Below are 14,863 nucleotides of genomic sequence, written 5' to 3'. Positions count from 1 at the left end.
GTCACTAAGCTTGTTATGAAGCAAATGATAGCACAAACAGATCCTTCGTACTTTAAAACTTAAACTACCTTTAAAGCTTGTTTTTGGAACAGCACATATATTCAATAAATGTTTATTGAATGAATGAATAAATGATCAAATATCCAATTACACTGAGATAAGATTTCTCTGACAAAACAAAACCCTGGCTTTTTACTTTTATTCTGAAGTGACTAACTTTTTCTTTGCTGGCTGGGAGGCAGAATGATGTATAGTACAGGGACTGAAACTTGCCGGATGTGCTCAGTAAGTGTTAGCTCTCACTGATCTTGTATGGGAACTAAAAAACCACATAAAACAAAAGCCACAGAAAACACTGTAGCACTAAGGCATGCAATTTCAAAATCAGGGAAAACTCTCCTGGTATTTGTGAGGTGGAGATTTAGGGCAAGGGACATGCTTTTGTTCCTTACTACTGGCAAACTTCTGTCTCTTTGGAAGTAGACAAGAGTCCCCTCTTATCCATGGTTTGGCTTTCGCGATTTCAGTTATTCACAGCCATCTGTGGTCCGGAAGCAGATGACCCTCTGATACGTTGTCACAAGGTCAGCAGTAGCCTAACGCTATGTCACGATGCCAGTCATTCCCCTCACTGCATCTTATCCAGAGGCCTTTTAGCATCTCTCATCATCATCACCAGAAGGGTGAATATAGTACGACAGGGTACTGTGGGAGAGAGAGCACAGTCACATAACCTTAATTATAATGTGGTTATAACTGTTCTATGTATTATTAGCTATTGTTGTTAATCTCTTACTGTGCCTAATTTGTAAATTAAACCTTACTGTAGGTATGTATGTTTAGGAAAAACATAGTATACCTAGGGTTCAGTACTACATGTGGTTTTAGATATGGAGGGTCTTGGAACCTGTCCCCTGCGGACAAGGAGGGGGACTACGGTTCACTCTTTAAGTGACTAATAGCTGCTCAAGTCACCCAATTTCGAAGGGCCGGGGAGTTCTGCTGGACGGAGACCATCACAAGGCCTCAAGGCCAGGAGTCTCAATTTTTGCTGCATATTGGAAGCACCTGGGAAGTTTTAAAACAATGCCTCCAGAGATTGGTTTAATTAGTTTGGGGTACAAACTGCACACGGGGATTTTTAAAAGCCCCCTGAGTGATTTTATTGAGCAGTCAAGGTTGAGAACCACTATTCAATTGTTCCGGGAGTACTTCCATCAGTCAAGTGGTTATTATTCGATTTAACTTTCAAGGCAGACCTAAGTTACCTTTCTTTTTTTTTTATATGCCTCTACTCAAAATACAGCACTGACTGAAATACTAGAGCTAGAAACTAATTTCTTATGGACAATGGCTGACTCAAAAGGAATTAAGAAATAATTATCAGATGAGTAACTTCCTAATGATTAACTCAACAAGTGTAATATGGATACTTGGCAGGATCTTAAGTGTGTTTAGAGGCCTTAAGCATAATTAGGTATTCAAAATTTTATTATCATAAATTAGAATACCACAAATAAGCTATCAATTATATTAAATAATAAATTCAAACTAAATTACATTTAAGTGTATGATCCAAAGGCACATTAACTGAAAAAATTTGGTTTGAGATGTACCTTATATTTACTTATATGTACTTCATCACAAATTAAGGTATAGTTCAATATTTTAATAGGATTTTTAGTTCAGATTTGATGCGGGTATTTCAAGAAACTGTGGTCTTGTCTTCTTTTAATGCATAAGTGACTCTCACGTGGCAACAGTATTATTTTCAGGGACTATTTCTTTTTTTGGCAGAGTTCAAAAATGCTGAGAAAATGATGGATAATCTCATGCTATGAACTATCATAAAGTATGCAAGTTGGCTTAGTGCCACAATTTTATCCTCAATAAATTCCATAGCTACGATCACAAACAGACCTGTAGCACACAGGATCAGAAGTTTGTATGCCACAGATTCCCCGAGAGAAAAATCTGATTTGGTCCTCTGACTTCCTAGAAATGGAAAATGAGGTCCAGAGAGGTTAAACAAGTAGAGCCGCTGACCAAACGGCTGGGAACCCAGCCCAGGGAGCCTGAGCCCACACCCTCTCAGCCCTCTGGAGACGGACACGAGAAAGAAAAGCAACGCATGTGCGAGCCTGACACAAATGGCAGCTGGCTGGATCTGGCCCCAGATGTTGCCAACCCCTGCTACAGACAGCTATGTTCAAAGAGGACTTCGGCAAAAACAGAACCAGTTATCACTCCATACTCTAATTATTCTTGTCACAAAACAGACTGCAGTCAACTCTGCCATTTAATATATTAGCTATAGTTATTGTAATTTTTCTAGTTTACTATTAACTTTGTACGTTAACATGGTACATTTGTACCATTAATGAGCCAACATTGGTACATTATTATTAAGTAACGTCCATACATCATTCAGATTTCCTTCGTTTTCAGCACTGTCCTTTTTTTGTTTTAAGATCCCATCCAGGGTACCACATTAGATTTAGCGTGCTCTATTTTTTTTATTAGTTCAACACTGTGTGTGTGTGTGTGTGTGTGTGTGTGTGTGTGTGTGAAAGAGAGAATGAGGGAGAGAACATGAATATCTCTCTTCTGTTCAGGCAAGTAAGAGCAGAGAATTACTACTCTCATATTGTCCAAGGTAAAAGGAAAGGGCATATTTTAATAAAGTAATCTGGAGTTTTAATTATGAGAAAAACACTGTGGAGACATTTAGATTAAAAGGAACTTGACATTTGGAGGGACCCAGAAACATGGTGTCTGATTTCAACATGGGTTAACAAAATCGAAAAAGCAAGGAATGGGGCAGAGTAGTGTGAGAATTTAACGCAATAAAAGGCAGTTCACATAGAACTATAGTAATGCAGAAGAAAGAAGTAATATTGTGCAATTTGTCATTTTCTTTAGGGGAGTTTGCATTTTTAAAATCCACAGAAATGCAGTTACAGTTTCCTTGCCAATATTTGTATAAAACATTTTCCAAACAAGACTGATTCATCTTACTCTGAAATGAATTGTTAGATCACAACAGAGAATGTTAAAGAGTTTGCATCCCTTATAGAAATGCCAAACATTTTACTCTGCCTGATGCTGTACTATAAATAGGGAAATTCAAATGCTAAAAATGTTCTCCAAGTTGCCAAACATAGTTCTTCAGCATCTACTTCCTAGTACAAATGACTCATTCTTCCAAAGTTTGAAAATGAAAGCTAGTTACAACTCACAGAGAAATATTGTAGCTTACATCAATTAATTAAATGTAAAAGAGATTTCGTTTATATGTATTTCTTTTTCCTTAGGTACAATCCGTTGAAATGCTTTTTCAGACTTTTACTGAAGCTTTATTAAAGAGTAGCTATTTCGATGAAGGTGGGTTTTTAAATGAACAATTAGAATAGTCAAGCAACATTAAGACTGTTGGAAAATAATCATGCTGATTGAAATCATTTTGAAATGCATTAGCTGCATTTGAATGTAATAAATGTAAAAATTTCTTTACTATACTAAAAATAAGTTAATAGTGAAGTTGGAACATGAAAACTAATAAACTCACCTAACAAGACAGTACAAATAATACTCCAGCGACCAAGAACACAAGAAAATGAAACTCTGAGAAATTTAACGTGATTAAGAAAATTAAGACTTCTTAGGAAGAAGTCACCTTTTGTTGTAAAAAAGAACAATAAATAGTGGAAATGCCATTGATTTATGGTTGGTATTTCAAAACAGTATATGTATGTATGTGTATCTTACAATAAGTAAAGAGAACATAATCAGCACGGGGCAGGGGAGGTTGGAACACATCTGAGGTCAGCACTCCCTGAAAGAGGTAATCGCTGACTTTCCCTGAGAGCTGGAACAGGAAACTACAGCAGATGTTCCTGTCATGTAGGGCGGGGGGCATGAGGCAGGCAGAGCAAGAGTGGTTTCATAACATTTTCTTCTAATCAACTGACTCTACCGGTGGCCTTTAATCTTCTTTCTGCAAATCACCATACCTCATATTATCTCATTACCAACCATTTACTCCAGAACAGCAAGATTCTCTTTAAACTGCACACAAATAATTATTGCAACGTCTTGTCCAGGCTGCACTAAAGTCTTCACCTGTTTTGACTTGCATAGTTCTATTTTTGCAAGCCTCCATCAGATATGTTTTGGTTAAAAATTTTATGGTATACAAGACAGAGATGACTTAAGTACAATTATTTGATTTTAGATGGGTTATTATGAAAGTTTGTATTATTATGCTCATTTACATACAAACCTTAATAATTCTGAGGGTTTCCTATTTAACAAGTGATGTGCTATTCAATGAGCTCTAAGTTCCTTTTATAATAAAATACATGACTTTCAGACAAATTTTTGAAAAGGCATATTGGTGTATATCACATATATAAATATTTTCATATGTAAGTTTCAAATATATAGGTTCCAAATTATATTTAATATGTTACAGTACCAAAACAGACAATAATTGCTTTCATTAGCTAATGTTTGAGTATTCAACATTTTGGACAAACATAATCGACCTATGATAATTTTTGTGTTTACTGTTAAAACAATGAGACAAGATAAAAAGGTTGAGGCTGCTGTTTGTAAGCGTTTCTCTGCAACAAACATATTCTGTCTGATCTGACCATGTTGTTAGCTTGCCAACAGGAGCTTGAGGACATATATATTAACGGTATGGATGATACTTAATTCTAATAAATGAAAAGCCAGATTATATGATTATCACTACTACTTTTTCTTTTTTTAACATTGAATTTTACACCATATTCCTTTTTTGTGCGGGGGGGGGGGGGGGAGAGAAAAAGAGGGGGATCAGGGGGAGGGCAGAGGGGGAGAGAGGGGGAAAAAAGAAGAGAGAGAGGGAGACAGAATCTCAGTCAGCCTCCTCACCCAGCACAGGGCTTGATCTCACAACTGTGAGATCATGACCTGAGCCAAAATCAAGAGTTGGGTGCACAACCAAATGAGCCAACCAGGCAGCCCTACCACACATATTCTAGTAAACTAATATAAAACTTACCAAATATATTAAGATATTTAAGATTCACAAAAAGTATGATATAACAAATGCTCATATAACCACTACCCAATTTAAAACATAAAACATTATCAATACTATGATAAGTATATAAGAATTTTGACCAGATGTTTGAAGCTTATAATATAACATTGATACTTCTTATGCCTATTGTCTCACTAATCAGCTATCTGGTGTGTGTATATATATACATATATATACGTATATACATACATATATATATGTATGTATATACATATATACGTACATATATATACATACATACATACATAGACATATATAAATAAATACATGACTGTATTAATTAAAACTGCATTGGAAACTTGCAGCATTTGAGTGAGCATATTTGTTCATCTGACTGTCATCAGTGGCTTTCTATGCTCTTAGAGGTCCTCCAACAGTTTTGTTTTCTTTAAAAATATTTACATAATCACGCTATTTACTAATACTTTAAAAAGAGTCCTTGGACTTGAACCTTTGCCACCCTAACAGTGTAAAATCCCTGGGACACCTTTGAATCCCAAAGATCTTCTGAAGAGGCTGTAGGGAAACCCTGATCCAGGCTACGACAAAGGGTAAGAAGTTGGACATGAGTGGGGGACAAGGGGATGAGCGTCCTCAAAACTGAATGGAAGTAATGACAGCGTACAAGGGAGGCCACACAAATGGGCTCTGCTGTATACACCGTGCACCCCAGCACAGCAATCCAGACCTTGGCCTCCCACCACACAGCCCTCCAGGTTCTAGAGACTACTCCAGAGTCCAGAGAAATGAGACCCAGACACCTTCACATATAGCAAAGCAGAGCTGGTCTACAATGTGTAATGATTTAATAAATGAGGACGATGTATCCACAGCTACCTATGAAGCACATTTATAGACGGCCCAAATCTCTTTGGGACCAGCCTGTCACAGAGCCAAAATTTCTATCTAAAAGAGTAAAAGGCCACAAAATATAAACATCATGAGAAAAATTTGGACTCAGAACTAGGAATAGTTGTTTCTTCAGGAAAAAATGTGTTTTTAGCTTAGGACACTATTAATCACAAGGCTATGATTCTAGTTTTCTCTTCAGACTGTTCATCAGAAAGCATTGAACAAAACTTGGTTCTTTCATATTAACCATGAAAGATTTCACAGAATTCATTCTGCATACTAACCTCCCTCCTTCCTCTGTGTTTCCTACATTATATTCCCTGTGCCTCATTTTACCTTCACCTGTTTTTAATCCACTCTGTCTTAATGTGTTATATATTGTGCCTTATTCTTACAAACCCTTCTGGAGCAAGCTAGGATATAAACAAACAGTTGCCAGCTTTTCATAAAGATGAAAAGAGCTTAGAGATAATCCAGTTCTATCCTCCATATTTTATGGATGAGAAATCTGAAGTTCTAAGGTTGCAATGATTATTGGTTTAAAGACGAGCTGGAATTTAGGGATCCCAAATGTAGCTGACTGATCTTTCCTCAATACCTGATTACCTTCTATGACACATCTGTTGTCTCTCCTTTTCTTTTCTTTTTTCTTTTCTCCTTTTCTTAAGGCAGCACTGCCCAAGGGGTGCTGGTAGACATTTCTCCCCATCGGTGGGAATAAAAAATTTAGGAAATTCTGCATTCTACATCTTGCTCTGGAGAGTCCCAAGAAAATTCTGAGAAACCTGCAGTAAGTACATCGATTTAATTTCGTTTAACCCACGTCTCTCAAACATCTGATCGTAAATAAAACGTTTTTTCTTTTCTCTTTCAGGAGCAGCAGTAGGGAGCTGAACCTATTAACATCTCTCTTTGGGAAGTGCTGGGTTAAGTAAGACAAGACCGACCTCCCAAAGCCAGCTGTCTAAATCCTCACGACGGGTGAGAGGAGAGTGGTCAAACATCCAACTGACTGACATATCAGCTTGAATAGCGGCGTCTCTCAATGTTGGCAAGTCCAACACTGCTGGCCTCACGGCTGGAGCACATCCCACCCAGTGAAAGAGGTGCGGAGGCAGAGGAACAGTGGCCGCCCTTGGCTTCCTCCTACTGTTGCTGGGGGGCCCTATGCAGGCGTGCTGCGGAGTCCAGCTCACCCTGACAGCCGTGGGATGTAGTGGCTGGAATCCCAGGTTTACCACACAGCATTAACTTGTACCCACTCTGAATTCTAGAAGGACAGAAATCAAAAATGCTTCTCCTGGGGCGCCTGGGTGGCTCGGTCGGTTGAGCGTCCGACTTTGGCTCAGGTCATGATCTCGCGGTTCGTGGGTTCGAGCCCCACATCAGGCTCCGTGCTGACAGCTCGGAGTGTGGAGCCTACTTCTGATTCTGTGTTTCCCTCTCTCTCTCCTCCTCCCCTCCTTGCACTCTGTCTCTCTCTCTCTCTCTCTCTCTCTCTCTCAAAAATAAAATAAACATAAAAAAACATTTTTTTAAAATGCTTCTTCCACCAATGTAAATAAACGCCAAGAGACAAGGGGTGCACAGTTTGAAAACCAACAATGTAACACATCATGTGCACTTCCATGGGGGTGGCATGTGTGTTTACAGATCCCCAAGGGACATGGCTTCGAAGCAAGCTCTGTCGTTGGTACATGTACAGGAGGTACCTGTGATTGGGCGCATGGAGCCCTAACACACTCTGGCACAGACAGCCCCAGTGCACATGCCATCTTCTCTTACCACCTGCGGAATCATGGATAAGTCACCCACACTCTGTGCGCTTCAGTTTCGTCTTCAGTAAAACGGGAATAATATTAATGGTAGCAGTAGTGGGAGAGTCAAGTGGATTAAATGAATTAGTATCTGCAAAGTGCTTAGACCACTGCCTGTCTCATAGTAAGAGCAGTTTAAGTGTTTGTTAAATAAAATAGTTAAGCATTACTAAGCATTTACTCCAATTTCCCTCTATTGGTATGGGTTTCCTTTTGCAACAGACAAAGATGAGCTGTCACTGGTGAAACAAGACCCTTGCAACTCCTCATTTTAAGACAGGGATAGTCCTTGTCTCCTAGTTACAAGCCTATGAATGAAGCCAGACCAGGCGATTCTGCCTCTAGAGGTGCACACACTGACTTAGCTGCCTGGGAGCTCCCAGTGCTTTCCGGCAGGCCGTGGCCGCATGCTCTGGAGAGCCAGTTGTCACTGGTGCATGCTAATGATCAGGCCTCCAGTGCAGCGGTTACCGGGGATTCCAGCAGAATAGGAACAAGAAGGCAGGATGGGAGCCGGGGCCACCAGGGCACAGAAGCGCTAGCAATTCCTGCAAACTGTCTTCTGAGGCCCGCGGGTTGTCTTCCCCAGGCAGCGTCTCCAAGGAGCCGTTGCGGGGACAGGAGGGACTGGTTGCACCTCGGCCTTACCTCCCTGGGTAGCCCTTCACTGGGTTGTTAAAAATAATAAAATAAAAACGACTTTAAGAACGGACAATATAAATGTACCCATATACTGAAGCAATGAACGGAAACAGTCCTGGTTAATTGTTCTTGGTTCCTTTGGTATTTACTTGAAAATATCATCATATAAATATATTTTGTATATTTTTAAAAGGTTATACAAACACATCTTTGAAAAGATTGCCAAACACACTTTAAAAGACTGAGAAATTTAAAAATTAAGCAGATAATGTACCTGAATGTGTCATAAGTAGCAGAGTAAAAGATCTGCTTTCGGTATTTAAGGCCGACCCTTATATAGGTTACATAAAAAGCCGAGAAGGGTTTGCAATAATCTAATGACTGAGTGTATTGCGACATTATCACAACTATAATTTTAGAAATGTCATAGTTTACATGATATAGTCCTTATAAAAACATGCAGAGAGTTCTTACAAATATAAGCCAAGACTGGGGAATATGATAAATCTCTCTTGGAGCATAAGGACGAGGGGCCCTTGAACTTGGCTGGGAATGGCCCCAGCACACCTGCTCTTGGAGCTCTCCTGGTCTGGCTCATGTGCTCTGTCTGGGAACATAGGAGCCTGCAGCCTGACAACATCTTTTTCTGCTCTAGTAAGAAAGACACAAGCACACATATGAAGTCCCTGGACACCAGGGGCTGTTGGGGACCATCGCACCACACAGTTCCTGTGCTGGGGGGGGGGAGGGGGCAAGTGGGGTGAACATAGAACCTTAAGAAGAAGAAACACTGGGCCTCAGTCTTGCTTTGCTTTCTGCCGTTTCAGTTTCCAAGGCAGGGTTTGCACACTGCTTTGCACTTTCACTTCTACAGTTGTTAACTTTAAAGTTCTGAACATTTGGGGCATGACACCCTCTCACAGAGTCCCTAGCAGTGTACTTCTTGCCTCAAAGCGTATCTTTTAATGGGTCTTTTTTCTCTTACCTTAGGCAGCCCACACCTGCTTCTGTGAAATCATCAGATGATGCACACAGGTTATTTTTCATTTACACTGACATGAATACAAATGCACAGGGAACAATCTCAAAGCAGGTCTGGTGTGTTCATAAACTTTCATGATTGCAATTCTTGTTACTACAGTATTTTAGATAGGCACACTGCTATCTTGAGCCTTTTTAATGTAATACATGCATAATGTAAGGTAAGGAAAACTATCACTTAAAGGAAACTATTTCCCCAAATTGTGACTTGCATCTACAATGAGAAACTACTGAAATATATATATTATATTATATTATATTATATTATATTATATTATATTATATTATATATATATTTTTTTTTTACAAAACCTCTAAGCTAATCTGTTGCTCAGGATTTTGAGATTCTCCACTGCTCTGCTATTTTCCCATTCTGTATGCACAGCACAGATTCCTGCCAAGCCTATTACAGTGAACAAACAATGTCTTCTCTGTCAGAACAGACAATGAATAGTATCAAAAAATTCTCCTCTAATGTACAGCCTCCATTTCCCCCACTCAGCCCCTTCAGAAAAGAACCACCAGGATGAGGACTGATGAGGAAAACATTACTCGCTCCTTGCCATCTGAAATTGCATTCTCACAAGCTAAGGACTAAGTAACGTCAGCCATTTATTAACTGCTAAACAGAGAAAGCTGACAAGTTTATTTTCTTTTAAATTGGATCGTATATTTTTGCATTTCTGTGGGTTGTGTACATGGGTATCTTTATCTGGAAGGAAGGAGGTGTTTTATCAGATGTAATTTCAGGGCTTAGCAAAAACAGCTTTTGGCTAAAGACTGAGCAGCAACAGGGGAACTTCATAGAAATGACACAGCGATTTGTGTTAAAATATTGGCAGCCAATTCATGAATGCTAAAGCTGACGGTGAATTCAGCTGCTTCTGTTAAGCCTTTATTCCCGCTAAGCTCATGATTCATAAAGAAAGCGCCTGGAGTTACTCCTCTGAAAAGTACAGTATGATGCTGACAGACTCCTTTTGGGGGTCTCTCTCTCTTCTTCTGTCTCTCTCTCTCTCTCTCTCTCCCTTTCTCTCATTTTCATTTTCTCTCTCATACGTGTACCCCTCCCCCTCCCAAAAGAGGTATTAAAGATAGGATTTTCCCAACCAAGAACTTCATGAAGTATTTGTCACCAACCAACCACAGGCTCACTTAGTAGGTAAAAGGAGAGCATGGATGTTCTTTAAAATCCTCCTCACATTTGTAAGTCTTCATTGGTGTAAAATATTATGATTGCGCTCCCTTTCCCTTTGTGACACGGGCACAGCATAAATGGTCTGGTAACCTCTAAGAAGAAGGATGCCACACGTTCCCCATAAAGGACAAAATGCTATTGTAATAACCAAACTACACCGCCTGTCGCTTTCATGAACACCAGAGAGAGATTAACACGAAGCAAAAAGTACAGCTTCCCCTTTCCTCCCTTCCTTCCCCCCACATTTGGAGCACAACTCCATGAGCTCCCGGTTCGGCCGCCATTCTCCCGGGAACACGGTTAGGAGACACTGCAGGGTGTCCCCACGGTCCTGCTTTCTTCTCTCCCTCCCTCTCGCCATGGCACTCTGAGTCTGTGTTAGGCTAAACAATCCAGCCTTTGTGCAGGACCCCCGCAATCTGCAAATCCCAATGACGGGCCCCCTTCTTGTTACAATGGGAATGTTTACCTTGGAGAAATGTTTGTCCAAATAAGTAGCCAATGTCCTGGCAATGTACTGCCTCTGAAATGTGCTGAGAGGCCTCTCTTCCTCCCCGACCTATAACCAAAGAGAAAGAAAGTTAGGGGGAAAAGGCAGATAGACATAGACTTTGAAAGACACCTGTCCAGTTTGCTGTACAAATGCTCGCAAATTTACGCCAAATGCTAAGTTTTTTCATTCCTTCCTGAGGAAAGCTAGCTGCGAGGTCGAGGAAAAAGTACAAACGGCAGTAAGTAAATAAAAAATGTTTTCTAATACTCAATGGCGGATCAAACACACATCAACTTATTGGTTCTTTCCATATTTCCCCTAATATTGTGATAAATAAATCTATGTGTTATTGTGGTTAATATTAAAATTCAGTTCCTGAATTTGGGATAAAAAGCGATTTATTTGAAGAGTATGTTTTTAAATAAAGTAAGCCACGATTTAATTATGAGAATGTCATATTAAAAGGAGCATTATGGGGGCGCCTGGGTGGCTCAGTCGGTTGAGAGTCCGACTTCAACTCAGGTCGCGATCTCACAGTTCATGAGTTCGAGCCCCGTGTCAGGATCTGTGCTGACAGCTCGGAGCCTGGAGCCTGCTTTGGATTCTATGTCTCCCTCTCTCTCTGCCTCTTCCGCTATTCATGCTCTCTCTCACTCTCTCTCTCTCTCTCTCTCTCTCTCAAAAATAAATAAAATAAACGTTAAAAAAATTTAAAAGGAGCATGATGGGTACGGTGTGAACTGTGTGGCTTGAATGACACGCAGAGCTCCTGATCCCAAATTGCTCCTTCGCCCATTCCACTGTGGGCATGAGGGAGCTGTGCACAAACAGAGGGATGACAGGCAGGGATGCTTTCCCTCCATTTCCCTCCTGTTTCATGAGCACCCTTCATCCCATCCCACCCGTGGCTTTGCTCTAGTTTCGGTGCCCAGCCTTTCCTCCATCCCCCTTTCCTCTCCAGATCTCTTCCCGTCCCCTAACAAATATCCCCCGAACGGAACCTCTGTTTGATGGAAGACACTGCAGTAAGTGCGGGGGGCGGGGAAGGCATGGAATGAATGAATGACCTCACACCCTAAGGGAGATATACTAGCTGTTAACTAAGATTCAGAGCTTCTCAATGGTTTTAACAGAGATTAAATTCCTGATTTATAATATAAAAAGCTGAGTAGAACATGAGCCTTCCAGATCTGCATGTAGTGATGTTCTATTATGAGGATCACATATGATCATCTTAAACTGTATGTTGCTTTCTCCCATAGCAGAGTCAGCAGATTATTTATATTATCTCAAGGTACATCTATTGTTTGCCTGACAGTTACTAAGTGAGAAGTGGCTGCCTTTTGTTTGCCGCTGCATTCAGCTATTATTATTTTCTTTTTTTTAGTAAGTCTAAAAAGACCAGAATAGGACACACAATCATGGGCTGCCTTCTTCCAACTCGACTCCAGGTCTTTCCACTGTCAATCATGCGAACTAAGAGAGGTCTGGGCGGTTTCACTGGGTGAGGGCTTGACAGACAAGAGCCTTTCCCAAACCACCTTTCACTCTTTCATTAGATTTTAAAACAAACCTCGTCCTGAAACCCTGCCATGCAGATATCTCTGGATGCGGATTCCAATTGTAAACACCTCCACTTCCGCATGTCATCATGGTTGGTCCCAGAGAACTCTCTGGGATTTGTTAAAAATAGAAGCAAGATTTGATTATCTAAATCAAATTGCTGCAGCAAAATAAATAAATAAAATGAGAAGAATATTCTTCTTAAAATGCCAAATCTTATTAATATGTATTAGAAATAATATTTTTGCATATGCTTTCTCTATTGCTAGATGGGAGTAAAGAGTCTAATTTGAAAATTGAGCACACAACTTGACAGTTATTTTAATAGCCTAAAAGTGGTGCATAATTTTCAACTTTCAGAATATGCATCTTGTGACTCAAAAATATCTCAAAGAAGCAAGGTAATCAGGACACGGTGGTACTGGAATAGGACAGACATACAGTTCAGTAGAAGAGAATTTACCATCCAGAAATAAACCCATATATCTATGGCCAATTAATGTTTGACCAGGGTGCCAAAATTGTTCAAATGGGGAAAAATACTCTTTTCAACAAAAATATCTGGGACAACTGGATAGCCATGTGCAAAACACCGAAGGTGCACCCTCAACTCAGAGCATATGAAAGTTAACTCAGAATGAATCAAATCTACATTTAAAAGCTAAAACAACAAAACTCTTACAAGAAAGCAGAGGGATAAATATCTTCATGAGCTAAGATTTGGCAGTGGAGTTCTATATATGACACAAAAAGCGAAAGCAACAAAAAATAGGTACATTATCAAAATTAAACACATTCATGCTTTAAAGGACACTATTAAGAAAATGAGCTGGGAGGGGCACCTGGGTGGCTCAGTTGGTTAAGTGTCCAACTTTGGCTTATGTCATGATCTTGCAGTCTGTGGGTTTGAGCCCTGCATCAGGCTCTGTGCTGACAGCTCAGAGCCTGGAGCCTGCTTCGGATTCTGTGTCTCCCTCTCTCTCTCCTCCCGTCCCCCTCTGTCTTCCTCTCTCAAAAATAAATAAACATTAAAAAAAATTAAAAACAAAGTGAGGACAACCCCCCAAATGGGAAAAAATATGAGAAAATCATATCTGATAAAGGACTTTTGTCTAGAATATATAAAGGGGTGCCTGGGGTGGCTCGGTTGTGCGTCCGACTTTGGCTCAGGTCATGATCTTGTGGTTTGTGAGTTCAAGCTCCGCGTTGGGCTCTGTGCTGATAGCTTGGAGCCTGGAGCCTGTTTCAGATTCTGTGCCTCCCTCTCTCTCTGCCCCTCCCCGGCTTGTGCTCTGTTTCTCTCTGTCTCTCAAAAATGAATAAATGTAAAAAACATTTTTTTAGAATATATAAAGAACTTTTATAACTCAATAATAAAAAGACAACCCAACCAAAAATAGGCAAAAGATCTGAACAGACATTTCTCTGAAAATACATACAATGGCCAATGAGCACGTGAAAAGATGCTCAGCATTATTAGTTATCAAGGAAATCGAAACAAAAACCACAATGAGATGAGACAGCGCTTCATCTCTAGTAGAATGGTGTTAATCAAAAAGTCTACATGGTAACAAGTGCTGGTGAGGATGTGGAGAAATCAGAACCCTCCGTACTGTGCTGATGGGAATGTAAAATGGTACAGCCATTTAAAACACAGTCTGGTTGTTCTTCCAAAAGTTAAACATAGGAGTTACCATGCGATCCAGTAATTCCACTCCTAGGAATATCCCAAGAGAAATGAAAACATATGTTCACACAAAAACTTGTATACAGATGTTCACAGTAGCAGCATGCATAATAGCCCCAAAGTGGAAATAATACAAATAGCCATCAACTGGTGAATAAACAAAGAAAATGGGTGTACCGATATAAAAGAATATTATGTTGCCAAAAAAAGTGGAATGAAGCACCAACATGTTACAATATGGATGAATCTTGAAAACATGGTAAGTGGAAAAAGTTAGTCACACAAAAAGCCCAATATTACATGACTCCGTTTACATGAAATGTTCAAAATGGTCAAATATATAGATAGAAAGTAGATTAGTGGTTGCTTAGGGCTGCAGGAGATGGGGATGATAGCTAAGGGGTGCAGAGTTTCTTTGTGAGGTAATGAAAACGATCTAAAATCGTGTGGTGGTTGTGCAGCTCTGTAAATGTACTGA

The 14,863-nt window shown here is 40.0% G+C and overlaps 1 protein-coding gene across 1 annotated transcript in view; it reads right to left on the bottom strand.

Moving 5' to 3' along the window:
* Nucleotides 1-14,863, bottom strand: part of PAG1 (phosphoprotein membrane anchor with glycosphingolipid microdomains 1) — a 142,831-nt gene that overhangs the window by 49,413 nt on the left and 78,555 nt on the right. The window contains exon 2 of the mRNA XM_049633610.1: nucleotides 11,112-11,201. The gene's annotated coding sequence lies outside the window, so the exon portion shown is untranslated. The remainder of the gene's footprint in view (nucleotides 1-11,111; nucleotides 11,202-14,863) is intronic.

This window comes from Panthera uncia, chromosome F2 (assembly GCF_023721935.1).
Source record: "Panthera uncia isolate 11264 chromosome F2, Puncia_PCG_1.0, whole genome shotgun sequence".
NCBI classification, from domain to species: Eukaryota; Metazoa; Chordata; class Mammalia; order Carnivora; family Felidae; genus Panthera; species Panthera uncia.
The sequence above is the reverse complement of the archived record's forward strand: the minus strand, read 5'-3'. Positions and strand labels throughout refer to the sequence as shown.